At 42.7% G+C, this 20660-nt stretch overlaps 1 long non-coding RNA gene across 2 annotated transcripts in view; it reads right to left on the bottom strand.

The window, feature by feature from the left end:
• LOC115354898 (uncharacterized) overlaps positions 1-20660 on the bottom strand; it is a 67141-nt gene that overhangs the window by 40966 nt on the left and 5515 nt on the right. The window contains exon 1 of one of the 2 annotated variants that reach the window (XR_003927823.1): positions 2138-2176. The exons of the other annotated variant lie outside the window; for it this stretch is intronic. This is a non-coding gene — a long non-coding RNA (uncharacterized LOC115354898). Of the gene's footprint in view, positions 1-2137; positions 2177-20660 lie in introns of those variants that run through there. 2 annotated transcript variants of the gene reach the window in all.

Here is a 20660-nt window from a genome sequence, read left to right as displayed (position 1 = left end):
GTGATGTCTACGTATGCAGTAAGTGTGATTTTTGCTGGTCAGAAATGCGCAAATTCACTGTAGAATATATACCAGTGTATGAGTGGGGGTTTGATAGAGCTGTTGATCAATAGCAGTGACTCAGCGATGGCTCTGCCAGGTGCTGAGACTTCTGGCTGTCAGAGCTCCCTCTCCGCTTTCTGGCCCGGACTCTGTTTTGGAACAAAGCTCCCCGCCTGCTCACAGTCTCCTGCCTAACATTTCCTTCTGCTCGGCGGTGGAAGATGCCGCCACATGTGAGCAATCAGTGTTGCAACACACTTCAGTCTGAAGCCAGAAACGCAAATGACGACGCACTATTACAATCCCAGCTTTTAGCATGATGATGTGCTACCACTTCACAAGACATTTCTATTGTTTCTCTGCTCCAAGTAGCTGATTAGCTTTTCAATTTTTTTTTTTTTTTTTTTTGTTTTGTTTTTTGTTCTGGACTGCTAAGTTGACTTTTAATTAAGCTGCAGAACCCCAAGAGAAGTTATTTTGCCTTGTAGGGATGCTGATATGAACAGATTTTTTTGGTTTGTGTTGAGTATTAAAGTCATACAGGAACACTGACAAATAGATTCAAAGCGCTGACAAAAGATATTGTCGATAATCACTCCTACATTTTTTGCATTGGAACAACTTATAGTAAATTAAAGGGGCAATACACAAACTAGAGGATGGACTGAAGTGAGAGCAATTCAGATTCAAGTGTCAAAATTAATTGCATCGTTATATGATTGCGAAATTAACTTTAGGACCCTTGGGGGACCCCGGGCCGCACTTTGTAAACCACGCACAAACTTACTCATCTCTATTGTGAAGGTGCAGCTTTTATTGATTGCGACGACTGGATTTTGCAACTCATCGCTCACCGACAGATGCTGATACAATCCATATACCACCTGCTGCGCCTTTAAGAGTGAATTACCTGTCGTACTAATGCACGAAGCCTCTGCAACCGCAACCGAGCCACATGAAAGCTGAAGAAAAATCCCCCCACGTCAATTTCCTCTACGTTCCAGCTAATTGAAAAGAATAATAGCATTACGCCGAACTGTTTGAGCCCACTCGCGGAACAATGTCCCTGATAGTTACAATAGCCTTTCTCTTCTTTATCCCTTGGGGCGAATAAATTCACTTCAACCATAAAAGGCGCTGCAAGCAGGGGCAATGAATGGGATTCCTGCAGAGTTACAAATGCAGTGAACCGTTCAAATGCAGCGGCTGCCAGCTCGGCCTCCTACTCATCTGAGATCAATTATGCACACATGCAAAAAACACACACACACACACACACACACACACACACACACACACACAACCTCTTTGCTTTTATGAGGAAGCAACCTGCAAATAGATAAGTGAACCTTGACCCCTGAGGCTCCCAGTTGCACCGGCCTGGACGGGGAAGGAGGGAGGGGGTTGGCAGTTTTGGGGCAGGAAAACAAACCTCTCAAGACACTTTGATCTCCAAAAAAAACAACCTGCAAAAGAGTGTGTAACCGAGAGGGACAAGCAGCCGTCAGAATCTGATAAGAGTACTCACGTCTCACGTTTTTGCCCCGGCGTGCGGCAGACGAGGAACAAGGAGAGAACAGGGAAGAGAGAGAGCATGAGAGAGAGAGAGAGAGGAGCGAACAAACGCCGCGTCTATCTGTGATGTGGTGTTCTCTCTCTCTTCACGCATCTTCCCCTCTTTTTCATCTCCTCTCTGCTTTTGACATCACGCCGCTCTCCATATCTGTCTCTCTCTCCTTTTCTCATATTATCATGAATGAAACTGGAAACGTGACTCACAGATAACAGTCCCACTCGTACACCACAAAACACACATACGCACTCACACACACAGGTCTAAGTAACCCAAGGTGCTTACGTGTGTGTGTGTGTGTGGTGTTCCTTTGAAGCGCGGTGTTCACCTGCGCGATTGGATGATTCATCGCAAAGAGGCAGTAAAAAGCCGATGGATCTGTGCTCAGGGCTTGGCCCTCCCACCTACACTGACACACACACACACACACACACACACACACACATACAAAACCATTTTAAAGATAAACAGAGAAGCAGATGCAGAGAGGGAGACAGCGATAGAGAGAGAAAATGTCATTACCTGTCCTGTTCAGGCTGTTTGACGTCACATCAAACTCCAATAAAAAAAAAAAAAAGTCCTAAATTACAAAACTTCACAAAAAAAGAAAAGAAAGAGCATATCGAGTGACTTCAACAACACTGAACTGCATGTGAACTTGATATGGGGGAAAGCCTCACACACTATCGTACATTCCTGTCAGAGTAACTTCTGCAACCAGCCGCATCCTCCAAAACACAAAACACAACCTCACCAGCCAGCGCGATCAGCCCTATTGGCTCCACGGGGTTTTTGGGTCCCGGGGAGCCAATAGGCAGCGGGCAGGGCGGGGCCTCAGAGAGCTGTCAGTCATATTACTCAACATGTTGCTCCTGCAGGAGGATGGTGCAATCTAGCCTCCCTGCAACAGCAGCAGTGACAACAACAAGCATCCGAGCAGCAAAACAAGCAGGTTGCAGAGAGGGCCGGGTGATCTCCGGGGGTGAAACCGGAGGCTGTTTTTGGAAAAGTTCTGGGTCACCTCTCACAAAATCTGATCCGCTGTCTGGCCGAGGCCTTTGGGAGGAGGCAAAGTGTGAGGAGGGACATGAACCACGAGGTGTTTGTGCACACGGGCCGGTTGGGATTAGCAAACCTGCGGGAAAGATCATGTGCTAGATGTGTTAACTGACGGCTCCACACACACACACACACACACACACACACACACACACACACACACACACACACATACGTATAACTTATCAATGACTTATCAATGTGTGTCCTGGGTATGGAGAGTCACATGCACACACACAGAATATTAACGATGGTTTGGGGCAAAAATTACCCTAAAAACGTCATAAACAGCCTATGAAAAAACAGTGAACAGCTAAAAAAAATGCCGGGAATAGACCTACAGTCTGTTTTTTTTGCATTTAAAAAGTTGCACTGACATCCAGTTTTTGCTGGGTGTCAATGCAACTATTGCAACTGTTGAGTTATTTTGTGAAAAACAAGTGGAAGATAAAGTGTTTGGTGACAGAGAGGGGAAATCCTCCTCTGTTCTGTTTCCTGTGGTATATTTTGATTCAAAATAAAGGAGGCAACGATTGAGTGAGGTTTTTGCCAATACGCAATGCAGAAGTTTCATTCTGTGGCTGAATCGAGTTGCCGCTGATAAAGACTAGAAAGCCCCTAAAAAATGAATAAGGAAGGAAAAACTGTCCTCTGAAAAGCCCTGACACACTACATACACACACATTATAAATGCAGACTCATGGTTATATATTCATCATCATTTTTTTTTTTTCAGCACTTACTCAATTTGTCCTCCTGGCCAAGTTGGCTCTCTCCATTTCCAGCTCGTTATCTTATCTCATCCTGCCTCATACTGCACTATCTGCTCGCAATCTAATCCCCCCCCTTCTCTCTCTCTCTCTCTCTCCCACTCTCTCTCTCCCTCTCTCTATTTCTCTCTTCCCTTCTCTGTGCTCTCCGCCGCCTCACTTTCACTTCTCAGTCACGCCAGGAATTTAGCTGACGCTCCTACTCGGAGCTCCTTACTGCACAAATAAAATAAGTTTCGATTATTATGTATCTAATAGTGCAAATAAAGGTTGAACATAATGCCCCTGAATGATCATTTGAGAGAGAAACACTGAGAGAAACGCTAAAAATATGAGGAGCTTCAACTTTGCCCGGTCTTATTAGCGGGTATGCCAGCTCTTATCTGACTGACACATCATAACAGACTTAACAGGCTGTGTCAAAGCAGAGGTCATATCTCGATCGCCTTATGATGTGTCACGGCTCGGTTTGGAGAAGTCTGAGCTCAGATTGGTGGGAACCGAGAGGCAGAGAAACGAGGCTGAGCTGGCAGGAAATGCTCTGAGGTTTCTTCGTTTTCCCCTCCCTGTGCCGACCTCCAGCCGGACTCCAAACCTGGTTCCCTGCCTGTCCCCCATCGCAGACTGAAAAGTCATCTTCGATAAATACCACACATCGGCCTCTCTCCCATGAATCACACCCCCCCCCCCTCTTCCGTATCGTAAAAAATCCCATCTACTTCTCCCCTTGGCTCTTATATTTTGTTTATTTTCCTGTCACATTTCTCCTGCAAGACCTCCTGACCTAAGACTTGGAGATTATTGAAAATTCACTCATTAAGCAGCTTTGGATAGGAGTGTCAACTGAACACTCAGAATGCAAAGTGTTTTCTTTCAAATTGAGACTTATTTTTGACAGAGCTCGCACCTCCTCATACAATTCACCTGCTGGCATGAAATCAAATGAACCTATAGCACTTCTTAAAGTAAAGCAGGAAACTTAAAGTAATAATGCACAACACTTTTTTCTTAAATAAATGTTTGCTTTGCTTCTTTCTTGTCTGGTGTCTGGTGGCTCTTTCCTTCTGCACGGGAGGTGATGCCCTTTATCTTTCTGGTTTAATTTAGACTGGTGACTGGCATGAGCAGCGATAGCCGCCGCAGCTGAACAGAAAAAAAAGAGAAACTCAAACTCCATCGATGGAAAATACGAGGAGAAAGACGTCACAGCCCTGCCCACACTTGTTTGACTGACAGGTGATCTCTGGGAAGACGAGGAACTTGAGGAGCACCATGTGACTCCTCCAGTGAAAAACAGAAAGCATCTATACTGATTCTTGTGCATTTCACATATACTCAATGATAATTATGATTATTATTATTTTCGCAACATGGATATGCGGTTGCAGTTAATTGTGGGTCGGGGGCAGAGAGAGCGGAGCTGGGTAAGACAACGAGCAGCACATGATTGGGTCTATATCTGTCTGCTGTGGCCGGTGAAGCCTGAGGAAAACATGGGAGCAGAGCAGCAAACACACCAAAGGAAGCCAATTTAAAGGTATTGAAAACACTAAATATGAAATATTTTGGATCTTTTTCATATGTTAACTGATATCTGTGTGTTGATTAAGACAGAAGATGTCATGTAAGTGCATGTTAAAGGGACAATTCACTGAAGAATCCAAAAATAAAAAGTGATGTTCCCACTTGCCCCTGGTGCAGTCTGATCTATGTGATTTGGTGAGGTTTCCAGTTTTTCACATGTAGATTTTGAGCTCAACAACAAAAAGCCTCTCAGCCCAGGTCACCAAATCGCACTGAAACTGAATGGATAAACTGCAACAAGGGTTAAGTGGGACCATTTTTTTTTGTATTTTGGGTGACTTGTCCCTTTAATCTGCCAATATTTTTGGCAATAAATCAACAATTCTCTTTGCTTCGGGGTTAAAAATCGGAAGCAGCTGAACCTCACTGGATTTTTCATGGTGTTGTACTTTAGTTCGACTCTGTATAATCAAATTGATTTGATAGCCACTCCTCACCCTCCCTCTTCACCCCCTTTTTATTGCTTTTCTGTAAGTAGTGAGGAAGGAGGGGAGGGACTGAAACTGCAATAAGTAGAATTTTTCAGGTCAAAATAAATCCATTTCTCTCAGTCTAAATCCAAAATTGGGGCTACAACAGAAAGGAATCTGTCATCCCCTCTGCCTTTAGTCACCAAACAAAGCTGGGCTCACCAATGACGCCTGAATCTGCAGCCACAAGATTTTTTTACTCAGTTAAATCACTTCCACCCCCACCAATGAGGAGAGGAAACTCTGGTCTGAGAGTGCGTCAACTATAAACTCACAAAAATGCAAACAGTTTTCTCTCGCTGCTACTTGAGTATACCAAAATCCTGCCAAGTCGCCTAATGCAGCGTTAATTGTTTATGCAAGTGGAAATACAAACCGGAAAGAGCAGAGGAGTGTTTTCACTTATGATAAGTGGAGTGTGTTACTGAATAGAGTCAGTAATTAAAGGGGCTTTGGCTGAGATCTCCATGCTCCTGTGCAAGTGCATCCCTGAACTCACGTGTTGCTTCTTAAAAAAAAAAAAAAAAAAAAAAAAAAAAAAAAGGAAAAACCTGGAAAACAATGACAATGCAACAAAATGCAGTGACCTAAAAGCAACGGCTGAGTACAATAAAAAATCAGCATGAAACCACACCTTAACCTGCTGACGCATTGAGAAAGACAGAGGGAAAGGTAGTGAGGCGACATTAAAGACGTAGGCTATCGATGACACGTTACGGGAGAGACGGCCGACGGTGAGAGTTTATTGCTGACACTTGAGGTGCTCAGGTACTTTTCCCTCTCACTGCAGCGAACGCAGAGCCAGATGGCTGCTGAGCTGCTGTGGTTTAACCAGTAATTACGCCCTTGTGAGATGAATGTGAAGTCGCGGGACCGTTAGAAATGTTCTGAGGCACAGAGTTTCTAACTGAGTGCAATAAGCGGTGCACTTTCATACCAAAAAACTACTGCAGTATATTTGTTTTGGCAACAAAAAACCCTGGTAACAAAAAAAATTGCCAAGTAATTTATAACTCCTATTCAGTGCTCACATTTTGTAAAAAAAAAAAAAAAAAAAAAACACCGGTCAGATGAGATAATTCCACTCATCTCCACCGCAGTTTTACTTGTTTAAGGAATTTTCAATGGGAATAAATTTACTGAAATAAGGCAGAATGAGGCAGATCAGGAAAATCTGCGAAAATTGAGCGAAAATCATCAGAAAACATCATGTTTTGCAAATCAAGGGCTTAAAACAGGCCTGCAATTAACTACAACAAACTACAGTGTGGGAGAATAGTACATATAGTACATAAATGACAAATAAATGCAAAAAAGGTATCATTTTACTTCTTTACCACCTTAAACTCCATGAAATTCCCTCTTAGATAGCCCCATTTGGCTTCTAGGATAAAAAAAAAAAATGGATTTTGGAAGACTGCAGGAGAGATGAAAGTTGTTCTTCTTCTTCCGAGTTCTGGTTTTGAACAGATTTGGTGTCCCTAATGATTGGCATTCAAGGCACAAAATAAGATTTTGAGATTTAACGAGGATACAGAGAAATACAAGATAACACATTTAAACGTTCCCTTCTTACCAAGTCGGCTAAGTACCCAAATGAAAATGGTTGTTTTTCTTGTATCAACTACAACAAACATGTAGTTGGATAGGGCTTCCTGGGAATTCTGGGAATCACAGGAGCTTTCCCTGGAGCTGTGGTTCTCAAACTGTGGGTTGGGACCCCCCAGGTAGTCGAGAGATAATTTTGAGGGGCTCACAAGATAATTTACTGGATTTGAAAAAAAAACTTGTTTCTCCTACAAATACTTATCACGACTATTTTATTATATCTAATTCCGATTTTTCTCAAAATAGTCTTTTAGTTTTAAGCCTCTTCTTAAAGTCAAATCATGTAACAAGTGAAAAGAGAAACGCTGTCCTGTATGTTTAACCTGGCCCCACCCAGTTTGGTCACCTTGATCATAAAAAAGCCTTCCAGGAATTAACCGAAGTGGCACTGGGCCATCAAGGGAACAGTGCCAAACTAGAAAAAGTGACACGTGTACACACACACACACACACACACACACATGCACTATGGCCTGAACGAGTGGGCGGCTAGTTCCTGGGGGCACGCCACCTTTAGAGCGTCTCTGTGGTGAGCAGAGTCGTCTTGTCCACAAAGCGACAGTTTGTGACAGCTAATACCGTTCGACATGTAGGTCGCAGTGATAATCATAATCAGACCATGTGAGGAGAAAACCCCCTCGTCGTTCCCATAAATGGCATATTAAAGGTGCACGGTGCGATTGCTAAGGTTTAAGTGACAACCCTTGGCGCTCAACTGACAAAAAATGCGGAATAGGCACATGATTTGAGAATGGTGTGGAGTCAACCATCAGATTATGCTCTTATTCCATGTTCTTTGTCTGTTGAGGCGAAACGGACCTGACTTAACCCTTTGATGCATGAATTATGAAAGCCTGAGTCAAGATTTTTTTCTTATGTGTTTTTACTCTTCTTAGGACATGAACACTTTTATGAGTCTCCATACTTCTTTAAAGATGCAGGACTGGTATTACCGTGTCATGATACTAGTATTAATATGTTTTCAGCAACAAGAATTGACAGTCTCTGCATAAACCTCCATGGAGGAGAGCATTCTAACAGCTGATATGCAATTCCACCATAGAAACCATTGCATTTAGGAGAAAATGACTTTTAAACAGCTGTCCACTGTAGTGACCGCTATGCGCCAAAGGGTTAGATCAAGCCCCTCCCATTTTTGTTGAATGCACCTTTAAATACCCATATATGACACATTTTTAATATCTGGGCATACACACCATGTCCAACATTTATCACAAATATATGCATCCTCTCCAGTTTAGAAGGACATGTTGTTTTCATATATGCACATATCTAAGTTACACATATATCCACATATATAAGGATGGCTTCACATATGTTCATATATTAGATCTCCAAATGGGATAAACCACTTCAGGAAAAGAGCAAGCTGCTTGTGGCTCTATCCCTTCCAAACCAAAACCAAATTCTAACTTAAAGATGCTGGAGTCAATCTCACAGGCCCTCGTGACGACACACACACTGCACAAAAGTGGGCTTGACGGACGGCCGGGCCTCGGCGAGCGGCGGGGGCGTACCGGCTGGGAGGGAGACGGTGAATCAGATAAGGTTACCTATTCTCCCCTGACAATAACAAGCTTCCAGGCCTATACATCCACAGGCCTTCAACAACTGATACATTGTGTTGGAAGGTCAAGGCTTAGTAAGTGGGCCGGCTGCTTTTCTACAAATGCTTACCGCGTCATTATGAAATAGCTCAGAGAACCCGAGCAGGTTAGGACAAACAGTCAAAAGGACTCCCACACAAGCACGTCATCATCGTACAAGCGCTTCCCCTTGGACTAATGCAGTGACATTGTTCTCATCCTGACATTTCACGAGGTTTTATGATTCAGACGGAGGCCTACTGCCACGTTTCATATATATTTTGGGCTCTGAGTCGCACTCTGAGTGAGTGTTTTGCAACGAGACTTGCGGCTCCTGCAATGAACAATTCAACCTGTGACCTTTTGATTACAGGACTATTTCTCACTGATGACAAATTAGTGTGAATTGAAGGGCTTTTACAGGATAATGTTGTATTTTTCTTTGAGGTTTTTCTGTGCCAGTCATCTAGGTTGCCCTCTCTAGGTTTGTCTGCACACAGACAGTGCAGCTGGAGATGTCAGGACTTGTTTTACTCCTTTAGAAAAAACCATATTCCATATATATACTGCGTAGAAAACAAGTAACTACTTATCTGGAAACTGTCTGAGCGAGATTACCCATTATAATTAACATGAAGAGCTCATTTTTCTTAGTCAGAGTTTAAGTGTTTTCATATCAGGGCTGCATAATGTTGCGGTCTGCTTCCTGTCAATCAGCCGACAACCACAGGAAGAACTTCATTGTCACGTCAATGTCTTCTTATTTGAGGCGTCTTTGCAAATAGGGACAGCAGTTAATCTCAAAATAGCTTTTATACCGTAAAAATTTGTGTTAAAATGCCGAAAACTGAGTACACGTTAGAGAGAAAAAAATTAATTACAGACAGCATGTCATGCATAACAATTGATGCAGAAACTCGATGCAGAAAGCAGCAAATGGGCAGCAACTCTAGATAAGTATGAGGTTGGTTAGACAGGACCATCCTGCCACTAGAAAATTATAGGTTTGATCCCCTGCAGCAGTCAATGTGTCCATCAGGCCTGCTGAAGTTTTCTTAAGGACTGAACACCTACATGCTCAGTCATTGTAAACAGTTCTGGATGAGAGAGAAGTGACGGCATTTTATATTGAGCGTCTTGGCTGAGTAATCAGAGCCTCCACTTTCCCTGCACTGTAGCTCTGATGGCCTTGAGCTGCTGCTGCTGTTGTTGTTGAAATCTTGGAAACATAATGCGGGGCAAAAAGCAGCTGGTCAAAATCGGGTAACACAAATGTGATCCCTTCCTCCTCAGTGATATCATCATCAAGCCGTTCATTTAACCGCTATAGAACCACTGAAGATGGATCCTCTTTCACAACAGTGTTGAGACACGGAGATAAAAAGGAATGAATATACAGTGAAAACACATGCTAGAAAAAGAGAAATAAACAGATGTGCAATGACGAGGCAAGAATAGACACGTGAGAAATAAAATATCAATAAATGATGAATAAACAAAGTTAAAGAAAATGTTAAAAACAGTTAAGTCACAAATAAAGCAAGTTGTAAAGATGTACAAACAAGCATGTCCAGGAAAATCGCTCAACAGCCCAGTTCTGCTCTCAAAAGTCTCCAAGACAAACTGTTCAATTTGTAGGGCCAATGAAGAACTTGAGAAAATCTAATTAATCAAAAACACTGGTTTTGTACCGAGTGCTGGCAAATAAGCTGGCTCCATCGGCCAACTACTTGTGAAAGGACTGGACTGAGATCCAGATAAATGAGATTCAAATGTGTGAAAAACCCATCAAAAACAGCCCCGCATCAAACTCACTCTGCATCACAGCTGGCCTGGGTCTCAGCCCAATGTTCCCTCATCCCCTAAGAGATGAATTCCCACCTTGATTAGGCTCCATGTTCCCTCAACCAGCAGGCAATTTGAGAGGGGATGGGGTGGTGATGCTGAATCTGTATACTGTAGTCTGCCTGACTCATTGATTCTTTATCTGAATCAGGTTTGTTCAAGTTAGTATCTGTGGCACCAACCATGGGTTTGCCTCACTGTGCTGTGTATTGATAAATCCATGGAGCTGTCCGTGGTGCTGAAGGACCTGTCCGTGGTGCTGAAGGAGCAGACTGGTTTGTAATTGCAGCTTTTTCTCTCAGTCCCACCCTTATATCAGTTTCTTCTTAAATCTATAATATTCTCTAAACTATATAGTGTGATTATTCAATCCTAAAGTGTATTGCAGCCTATACACTCTACAGAGTAGTGTCTTCTTCAGGATCAAAGTGACGAGTAGCAACATCAAAGAAGAACAACTGGATCAGATTTAGCCTAATAGCACTTCTACTGAATAGAAATTATAAATGCAGTTATAATATCAAGAATTAGCCTTGACCTATATGTTAATCTCGCAGTCCTGATATGAAGTCACACAGAAGCGGGTCGAGGCGGATGTGGGTACCGCTTACTCTCTCTCTCTCTCCTGCAGAGGAGCAGAACAGAAGACGGGGGAAAGAAAAAGTGCGACAGAGGTCCGAAATTAACAGAGCTTGGAGCAAAAATGCCCTTGAATCCTCAAAAACTTTCTTCTTTGGACATGCCACAGAAACGTCACAGTTATGGTTAAGATGTCCTGCAACAACGTCCTTTGGGAAGTGTACGTGTGTGTATGTGTTGGTTGGTGGTGTAGAAGCATTGCCATCAACTCTAGGTTCAGCTCGGGTCAGAGGTTATGGTTAGACATGGCAAATAGCTGCAACAAGATGTTGTTAAATGAGGGAACACAGAGCTGAGGGAACATAGGACATTGGTATACTCCCATTATGTCCAACTATCACATCCAATACTCAGGATGTATCATTTTCAAGTACAAAATATTATATGCATACATTTAGCTCTGTGTTTCTAATAAATCTGCTCAGATTTTCCAAAATCCCAAGAATAATGGTAGCTGTTAGTATTAAGTAGGAAGTACAGCATCATTAACTAAGACAAGATCAGCATCTTCTGGTTAAAAACTAGGACAAAGTGCTTTGGTTAGTGCTCGACAAGACTGTAAACTAACAACAGGTCAAGCCTAGACCTCATGACGCTCTTGTGTTTTTCATGTATTTTCAAAGCCGGTTTACGGCTCTTGGCAGAGCAAAGGGCTGGGTCGTACAAAGGTTTTCTTCACTGACATTTCACATGCGTGCAGAGTCCCTGTGCGAGGGGTCAAGGACACAACAGCACCCATAAACCCGGGACAAAGAGAGCCAAACAGGACCGAGTGTGTAAAAGAGAAAGGAAAGCCATTATTCAGTGACCACGCTCTTTGAACTTGCTCTCCCTGTTATCGGCTGCCAAGCCCGGCGCAACGTCCCATTTCCCCTTTTCTCTCCCTTCTTTCTCATGTGGGAATCTCGTGCTCTCCTTTTTTTCATTCTCTCTTTTTCCATTAGTTCGAGGCATGTTTACGTTGTAAACAGGAGAAAACAGGATGGGAAAGACTGACAAGAGAGGCAGTAAAGCCAGTTTATTGCAAAATGACTCATGTGTGCTTTACCAGCAGCCGACCCCTCCCCTCTTCCCTCCTCCCCGCCCCGTGTGGTTGCTATGGAAACACGGCGCGAGGAAGTGTTGTTGCGTCCCTCTTCGAGCGGGCTGACTCACAGAAACCTGTGGATCTGGGCCAATCAGAGGCAGCCAAGAGGACCGAAGCCCATTTCAGGGAGCCAATCAGGGAGCGACAATGAAAGATACAAATTAATGCTGCGGTGGAAACACATCGCCGCTTTTGTTTGTCTTTTGACAAATCACTTCTAGGTGCGGATACCGAGCATACTACATTTGTCCTCTGCTTTTCTGTAATTGTATTTTTCTGACACCCATCCCCCACACCCGGACAGCAGCAACGCAGTGTCAGGATGACTAAGGTTATATCGTTCTGACAGCACGGCTCTGTCTGTTGTAGGTCAGCACCACCTCTGACTGTCTGCAATGAGGAAGTGATACCAAAGAAAAAAAAAAAACAAAACAAACACAAATAACCTGCAAAGTCGCCTTGGACAAATGTCACACCAGGAAGAGCGTGGTTAATCATTGCATTTATACTTCTTGTGGGTGATGCCATATCACCACGAGTGAGAATCAATTGCGAGATCACAGAGACAAAAAAGGTTTCAGGTCCGATCCAGGCAGCAGATCGTGAGTTAATTTTAGCGTCGGGCGATAGAGACCAGGACTTAACAAAACAACGGCAGAGGCAGAATAAAAAGTGTTAAACCAAAGTGACCCCACGTCCACCGGACCACTTCCCCCTGAGGCCCAAATGCCTGATCACAAGCTAATGATATGAAATAATTTCCATAAATATATAAAAGAACACAGAAGGGGGAAGTACAGGTATTTAACCTGGGGGGAAAAAAATCCCATTGACATTAAGAAGCTGTTCTGCATGGGCAGCCTGGTCAATACAAGCAGCAGTACAGATTAAAACAAGTAGATAATAAAACTGATCAATAATATAGAACAAACACACTTTATTACATGTTGTTACACTGTTATTATATACACTATGTTGTTCTTGCAATAAAGGATCTTAAAAGTTTATGTGGATACTTCAATGTTTTACTCAAATTGGGCTTATTCAGCAGCTGAGCCACTGGGTTTATTTATTTATTTATTTATTTTTATTATTACTATATATATATATTTTAATTATTTTTCTTTGTTTGAGTTGTTAAACAGAAGTCACAGCAATCTGACCATGAGGTGTTACCAGCAGTTTTGGGGAAGTTACTTTTAAAAGCACTTTGTTCCTTTGCCTAATACGTCATAAGTGATTTCATTAAAGGTATTTTTGGATGCACTGTACCGTCTTGACACTGTTTCAAAAGGAAATGCTCAGTTTTTAAAGCAGTAAGCGAAACCCATTAGTATTCAGTTTGTGCATTTTTAATAAGCAGCATGCCATGGGGTTTTTCACTTACTTATTTTTTATATGCTTAAGACAATGCACTAAGAATGAAAAATTATGACGGAAAAATAGAGGTAATAATGATCAATTTTTTTTTTTTTTTTAAGTAACGATAACAGATCACAAGAATTGAAATACGAAAGCATTGCATTACTAGTTATGTTACAAGGCCACATTACTCAGCAAATTAACGGCATGACCAGTCAAGTCAGTCAAAGTTATTTATATTGCATATCTGATACAGATGTAAATTCAATGTGCTTCAAAACTAAAATTACACACACAGTTAAAACGATACAAAAATTCCATGAAAATGATAATAATAATAATAATAATAATAATAATAATAATAATAATAATTTAAAAAGAAATTTAAATAGAAATGCTACAATAATAAAGGATAAGAAAGCTAAGAAGAATAAATAGCATTTCTGAGCTACAAAATAAAAATAAAAATTAACCCTTAAATTACTCAAACAGACTTGGCCAATCAGAGTGAGCCAACACAAACTGCTGAACACAAATCTCCATCACCTGGTGGTGGAGGGAAAAGAGGAACGACAGGCGATATGAGAGCAGTGAAGATATGACGTGTGCTTCGTGTCGGGCCCGGCCTGGATTTACTGAGCGGCGTTTTGTGGCGTAAGCAGGGGCTGCAAAGCATGATGGGAGCCAGAGTAGCTCGTAAAGATAGGGCAGCCTCCAATAACGGCTTTTACTGCCCTGCTGCAGAGTCCGGCCCTGTAGGCTGAGCTCGGTCACTGTCTCTGAGGAGTGGAGTTTGGTTACTGCAGGTGGTACACACACACACACACACACACACACACACAGGCGCACACAGACTCACCGGCGTCATCCACTTATGCAAATGCACTCCCATGCTTTCCTGTGTAAGCACTTCACCAACACAGGCAAAAAAAACAACAACAAAAAAACAAGCCTGAATGAGCAGGCAAACAGCACAAACACACTCACACTGCAAAAAACATATCCATCTGAGCAACCCATTCAGTCTCTTATTTAGTGTTAAAATCTTGTTTTTTCTTCAAACAAGGTAAAAAAAAAAAAAAAAAATCTCCCACTGGGATAAAATAATCCAACCCGTTTCACTTGTTTCAGTCATTTTTACGGCAGAACAAGGCATATCAGCACAACAGGATCCAGAAAATGATTCAACATAATTCCGATAACAAGTGGAATCGAGGGATTATCTCATCCTACTTGCAGATTTTTTTCCTTTTTGGGAAAAAAAAAGTCCCAAACGGTTAAGACTGAATTAGACTAAATGACTTTTTGCAGATTTTTTTTTTTTTTTTTTTTTTTAATGCAGTGCACGCCCCCCAAAAACAGCCTAACATCTATCAGAATCACACATCTTAAAACATCTTAAACTGAGAACGCCTCCCCCAGGAGCGGCGGAGCGGCGTGTTTATGTGCTCCTTGCCTTTTTCTGCGCTCATCAATATGAAATGAGCTCAATTAGGGCGAGCTCGCTGCGGCGCTGTGCGGCCTCGGCCCTCGACATGCCTCTAATTGAACTGAACAGCGGCCCGGCCTCCCCTGGTGGGGCCTGACTAATGCCATTAGAGGGTCCGGGGGTACGGCTCCACGTGTGTGTGTGTGTGTGTGTGTGTCACTCCTACACATCCACCTCGGATTTGATCACACACTAATCCCCATTCACACATCAAACAACAGCAAGGCCACTTACTGAATGAGAGTGTGAACGCAGCACACACACACACACACACACTCCCTCTGTGTAGGAGAGACGGTCCAGTTGCAAAGAAAAAATCTCATGCGTCATCCTAACATCTCTGCTGATAAAAGAGTTCTGCTTTTGGGTTTTGAATCATCTGTGGTTTTGATAAATAGCTCGATGCATGTCAATTAGCTTTAGCTCAGCCGGAGTTGATAGAAAACATTTTCCGGCGAATTTCTTCAAATGCGCCTCTGCACTGTCCTCGTCTCTGTTACAGGGCCTTTTTTTTTTCTCTCTTTTATCTCAGGCCTCTGACTCCACGGCAACCAGAGCCACACACGTAGGCTATTGGCTTGTATACACACACACACACACACATACACACACACACACACACATACGGGCATGCACACACACTTCTGTTTATGGGAAAGGAGCAGACACACCAGGACATGACACACTGCATTTTGTCCGAGACACGATAATAAACACGCACACACTTACTGAATTATGCTATACACCCATGCACACACACACACACATACACACTTAGTAATTGATGCGACACATTCACACACACAAACACACTCGGTTTCTTATGTTTGTTTCTGTGTGGGAGGAGGAAATTATTAGTCTTCCTGTAGCTGTCGTGCCCCTCTAACCTTCTCTCTGCTGCTGCAAGCCAGCGGAGGTGTGTGTGTGTGTGTGTGTGTGTGTGCCTGTGTGTGTGTGTGTGTGCAGGAGGACCTCAATAGCGGTTTGAGGGGGCCTGGGACCTCCAGCACTTACCATTCAAAGCTTATCACTATCATCATCTTGTTAATTTGATCTATCTTCTCTCAGGCTTTCTCTCTCTCCCTCTCTCTCTCTCTCTCTCTCCCCCGTCCCTCCCCCTCCTCCCTGTTCCCACGGCAACACGTGGCTGTTGATTGTATGTTACATAACCGCCGTGCTCGCGGTGCGTGGCAGCAGCAGTGGCGGCGGCAGCAGTTGCCCCGTGGATGCCCTTGGGCCTGGGAACTCAAACACAAAACATGGCAGCTCTCAGGTCTTATCAGCGCCGCAGTTCATACATGTGCATTATTGATAATGTTGACACTGACTGCACCCGGGGCATGAATTCAATTCGTCCCTCATGTGCTTCTCTGCTCGCATCAAATGGTCTGGCTGCAGTGTATTTAATTTCCACTAGATGGGAACAGTGGGCATGATAAAAAAAAAAAAAAAAAAAAAAAAAAAGAGACTTGCCCTGTTCTGTTTGATTGCATTTGCCTGATGGGTTGCATTGTGCTTGTTACGGCTTACGTCAATTCAGTCAGGTGGCAAATCAATGATGGATGGTGGATATGTGGTGTTTCTTTTTTTCCCTTTTTTTTTTTTTTTTTTTTTTTTTTTTTTTTTTTTTTTTTAGTAGAAGGTGCTGCTGGTGTTCAGCTCTCTCGTTTCCTCGTGTTTAACACTCACACACTGCAAATAAAATCTCCATCTTAACTGGATTTAATCTCGAATTCAGTGTTAAAATCTTGTTTTTTTCCTCCCAAAACTAATGACAAATCTCGCAGTTTCACTTGTTTCAGGATTTTTTTTTTTCTGGGAACAAGTATAAACATGTTGAAATAAAGCAGAATAAGGCCGATCAGCCCACTAGGATGAAGAAAATGACATTTAATTCAATTAAATTCCGGAAACAAATTAATTAGCATTCGAAAACAAGTGGGATTATCTCATCCCAGTGGCTGATTGTTTGGAGGAAAAAACAAGATGAGGATTTTTTTTTTTTTTTTTTTTTTTTTTTTTGCAGTGCACTGCAAAAAAAAAACCTGCATGAAGGAATGTTTCCTAAAAAAAATCTACCAGTGGGATAAGATAATCCCACTTGTCTGCAATGCTAATCAACTTGTTTCCATTTTTTCTTGAATCGAGCATCATTTTCTGAACAATAGAGCCTTATTCTGTCGTATTTAATTATATTTATACTTGGTAAAATGAGGATTTTTATGCGGTGTAACACATGAGGATCTTTCTTTACTCAAGCAAAACAGACTTAGAGAACACACGCACAGCACGATGGAAAATAACTGGGCTAGCCTGCAAATGCAGCTTGCTCACTTATCTATTGTTCTGCACTGGGAAAGGGCAACAGAACTTTCTTTTTTCTTTTCTTTTTTTTTTTTTTTTTTTTTTTGGGAAAGTCGTGCTCTGCTGCTACATGAGGGAGAGGCAGAGGAAAGGCTATAAACGGCAAGTGTTCCAGGTCCATTTTCAACAAACTAGGCCAGTCACTCTGACGCAAAACCGAACGAGGAAGAGGGGAGCTGTTGCATTGCTCATCAACGTGAAAACTGGATGTGGTCGATGGTGATGAACAAGTGTATGTGTGTGTGTGTGTGCGTGTGTGTGATAGCACTGTGCTGTCAGCATCACCTGACCCACATCAAGAGCTTTTCTGGGAAGCCAAATTACTCGGTCAAACCATTCTGTGAATTCGGAGGAACCCGGTGTGCATTATCCCCACCCACATCACCCTGATTCAACCAGTGTGGCCAGTCGCCGCTTCACTCCAGTCACTGGGGAAACTGGAGCTGCACTGCAAAAAATGTCTATGTGACCAAGTCAGTCTCATGTTCTGTGTTAAAATCTTGCTTTTCTTCAAAAACAAAGTAAAAAAAAAAAAAAAAAAAAAAAAAAAAAAGTGCCAGTGGGATGAGATAATCCCATTGTTTCCAATGCAGTTTCACTTGTTTCAGGGATTTTTTTTTTCTGGGAGGTAAAAATCTGTTGAAACAAGGCAGAATAAGGCAGATCAGCCCACTAGGATCAAGACAATGACACGTGATTTAATTAAAATCTGGAAACAAATTAATTAGCATTGGAAACAAGAGGGATTATCTCATCCCACTGGCAAAATTCTTACCTTGTTTGAAGAAAAAAAAAAAAGATTTTGAAGACTGAATATGAGACTATGCAACCTGTTAAGATGGAGATTTTTTTTGCAGTGTGTGGAGAGAGTCCCCTTCAGCCTCCTCCTCCTCCTCCTCTTTCTCCTTCAGCTGGACAAAGACAGATGACAGACCAAAGAAACTCTCCCAGCCAGCACCCAGAAACGGATGTGCAAACACACTCACTCATACAGAGGGAGAGAGAGAGAGAGAGAGAGAGAGAGAGAGAGAGAGAGAGAGAGAGAGAGGGTGAGAGAGAACGACGGAAATAAATCCAAACGCAAATACAGCCCTGCCAGTAGCAGGGGCCCTGAAAACGGGCAGCATCGATTGGTTTGTCTGTTTGTTTGCTCTCTGTCTCTTTCCCTATTCATCCCTCTCACCCCGCAACTGTTTCTCTAACTCCCCTCCCTTTTCTTTTCCCCTCTCTCTCTCTCTCTCTCTCTCTCTCTCTCTCTCTGTGGCTGGTGTCGCCATCCCTTCTGTTGCCTTGGGGATCTATCTCACTTTAGTGGGCCTGCAGGGTGATGTGGGTGTGAGAGAGAGTCGAGGGAGGAGGAGGAGGAGGGGGGGGTGGCGGTGCGAGATGGCAGAGCCTGCCAGGCGGTCAGAGTGGTGCCACAGGCCTCAGTGACACAGAGGAAGTGGCCTAATTTCCTGTGGCCTTCGTGACCCCAGATAAGATCTGGACGCGAGCCCTCAACCTGTGAATTCCCCCGTCGCCCCGCTGGGCTGCGTGACCCCCGGCGCTGGTTAGCGTGGTCAGGAAAAGGTCAGCGTGGTCTGCAGGCTGATGGAAATGAGCGCTTCCCCTTCGCAGCGATGTGGTTTTGGATGTCATGCATAGACGTCAACCAGCATGGGATGCATGACGCATGCTAAGAGCCCCCCCTCCGCCACCCTCCTCCACTCTCGCTCCCTCTCTTTCCATCTGTGGCTGAACAAGACACTGGAGGATGGCTAACATAGCAGCGATGGTTCATGTGACACTCCCTGGTGCCTTTGGCCTACTTAGCTAGCTGTAGCATTCTGCACCTCCTCTTCAGCTGACTCTTCGTCAAACTATCTCCTTTCCAACTATCTCTTCTGCGACTAACTTCCCATCCGACTATCTCTGACTCTTTCCCGGCGACGGACGCAACTTGTTTCCGCAATTTTCATTTCATTGTTATTTCCTTCCTAACCTTCCCGGGTTATTAATTAGGTTGTAAACACTATAAATCATTAGTAAACAATCAAAAACAAATTATAACACATCCTTCATACATGGATGCGGGCTCACTATTTGGCAAGATCAAGTAAAGCATGCTAAGCAACTACCAAGATCTGAGCGTTAACAAAATAAATGCAGTGCTGCAGTAACTTGAATTTGCCAAATACTGAGCCTGCATCGATGTATTAAAAGACTTGTTTAGAATTGTATATTAATGATTAATAAAATATTTATAACCTGATTAGTAACCTAATTATAAACCATTGATACAGAAGTCTTACTGTAAAATTGTAATTATTTTTTCCCCACAAGCGCCTTAAATATCAGACTAAATGACGTGTTAAAATGGATTTTTGCAGGGTAGTCCAACTATATTTCTCCCCAACATTATATCTGAGCATCTCCTCTCCAACTATCTTCACCACATGCCTTTCCTCAAATTTATTCCCTTCAGCTATATCCTCCATATCTCTTCTAAAACTATCTCTCAAGTAAGTATCGCCTCTCCCACAAGCTCTTATTCGACTCCATGGGTCCGTCTCATTTGCAAGAAAGTGTCCTATTACCTCAGCACCAGGTTAGTGATGTTTGTTATTAGAAACCTATTTCATGCAAGGGATTACGCAAATTTACAAAAGCCTAACCTAAAGACACATCACGACTCGTGCAGAGATCTGTGCAGCACGGTTTCGTAACATAAGGCAGCATAAGGTAATGCAATGCAATGTAAAGCAGCGTTATGTAACGTTACATGAAATGAAATAGCTGTGGTACCTTACAAATAGCTAGCTAACACTGAGATCGTTTACTTCCCGCAGGATGAGCAGCAGCCACACTCCGCAAGTCAAGTCACGGCACGAAAGATCATTTTCAGGCAGTGAGGGGACACATAACTCAGCTTAACTACTGTAATCCAGTGCCCTATTGATGAATTTAAATTACAACATATAGGAACAAGTTGTGTGTTTACATTTGACAAATATTAATTTCAAGCTAATTCCTAAAGCGATGAGATGTAAGGGTTTTCGGATTATGCAGAAATGGAACCACTTGATGTTTCCGTAAAATTTCGAGGAGGCGTGCAGTTGCACTTTTTTCTCTGCTGTTTAAATTGTTCATATTTCTATTTTTTATATATTCATTGTTTA

Source organism: Myripristis murdjan, chromosome 23 (genome assembly GCF_902150065.1).
Source record: "Myripristis murdjan chromosome 23, fMyrMur1.1, whole genome shotgun sequence".
Classification (NCBI taxonomy): Eukaryota; Metazoa; Chordata; class Actinopteri; order Holocentriformes; family Holocentridae; genus Myripristis; species Myripristis murdjan.
Note: the sequence above shows the minus strand (reverse complement) of the source record. Positions and strands in the feature narration are given on the sequence as shown.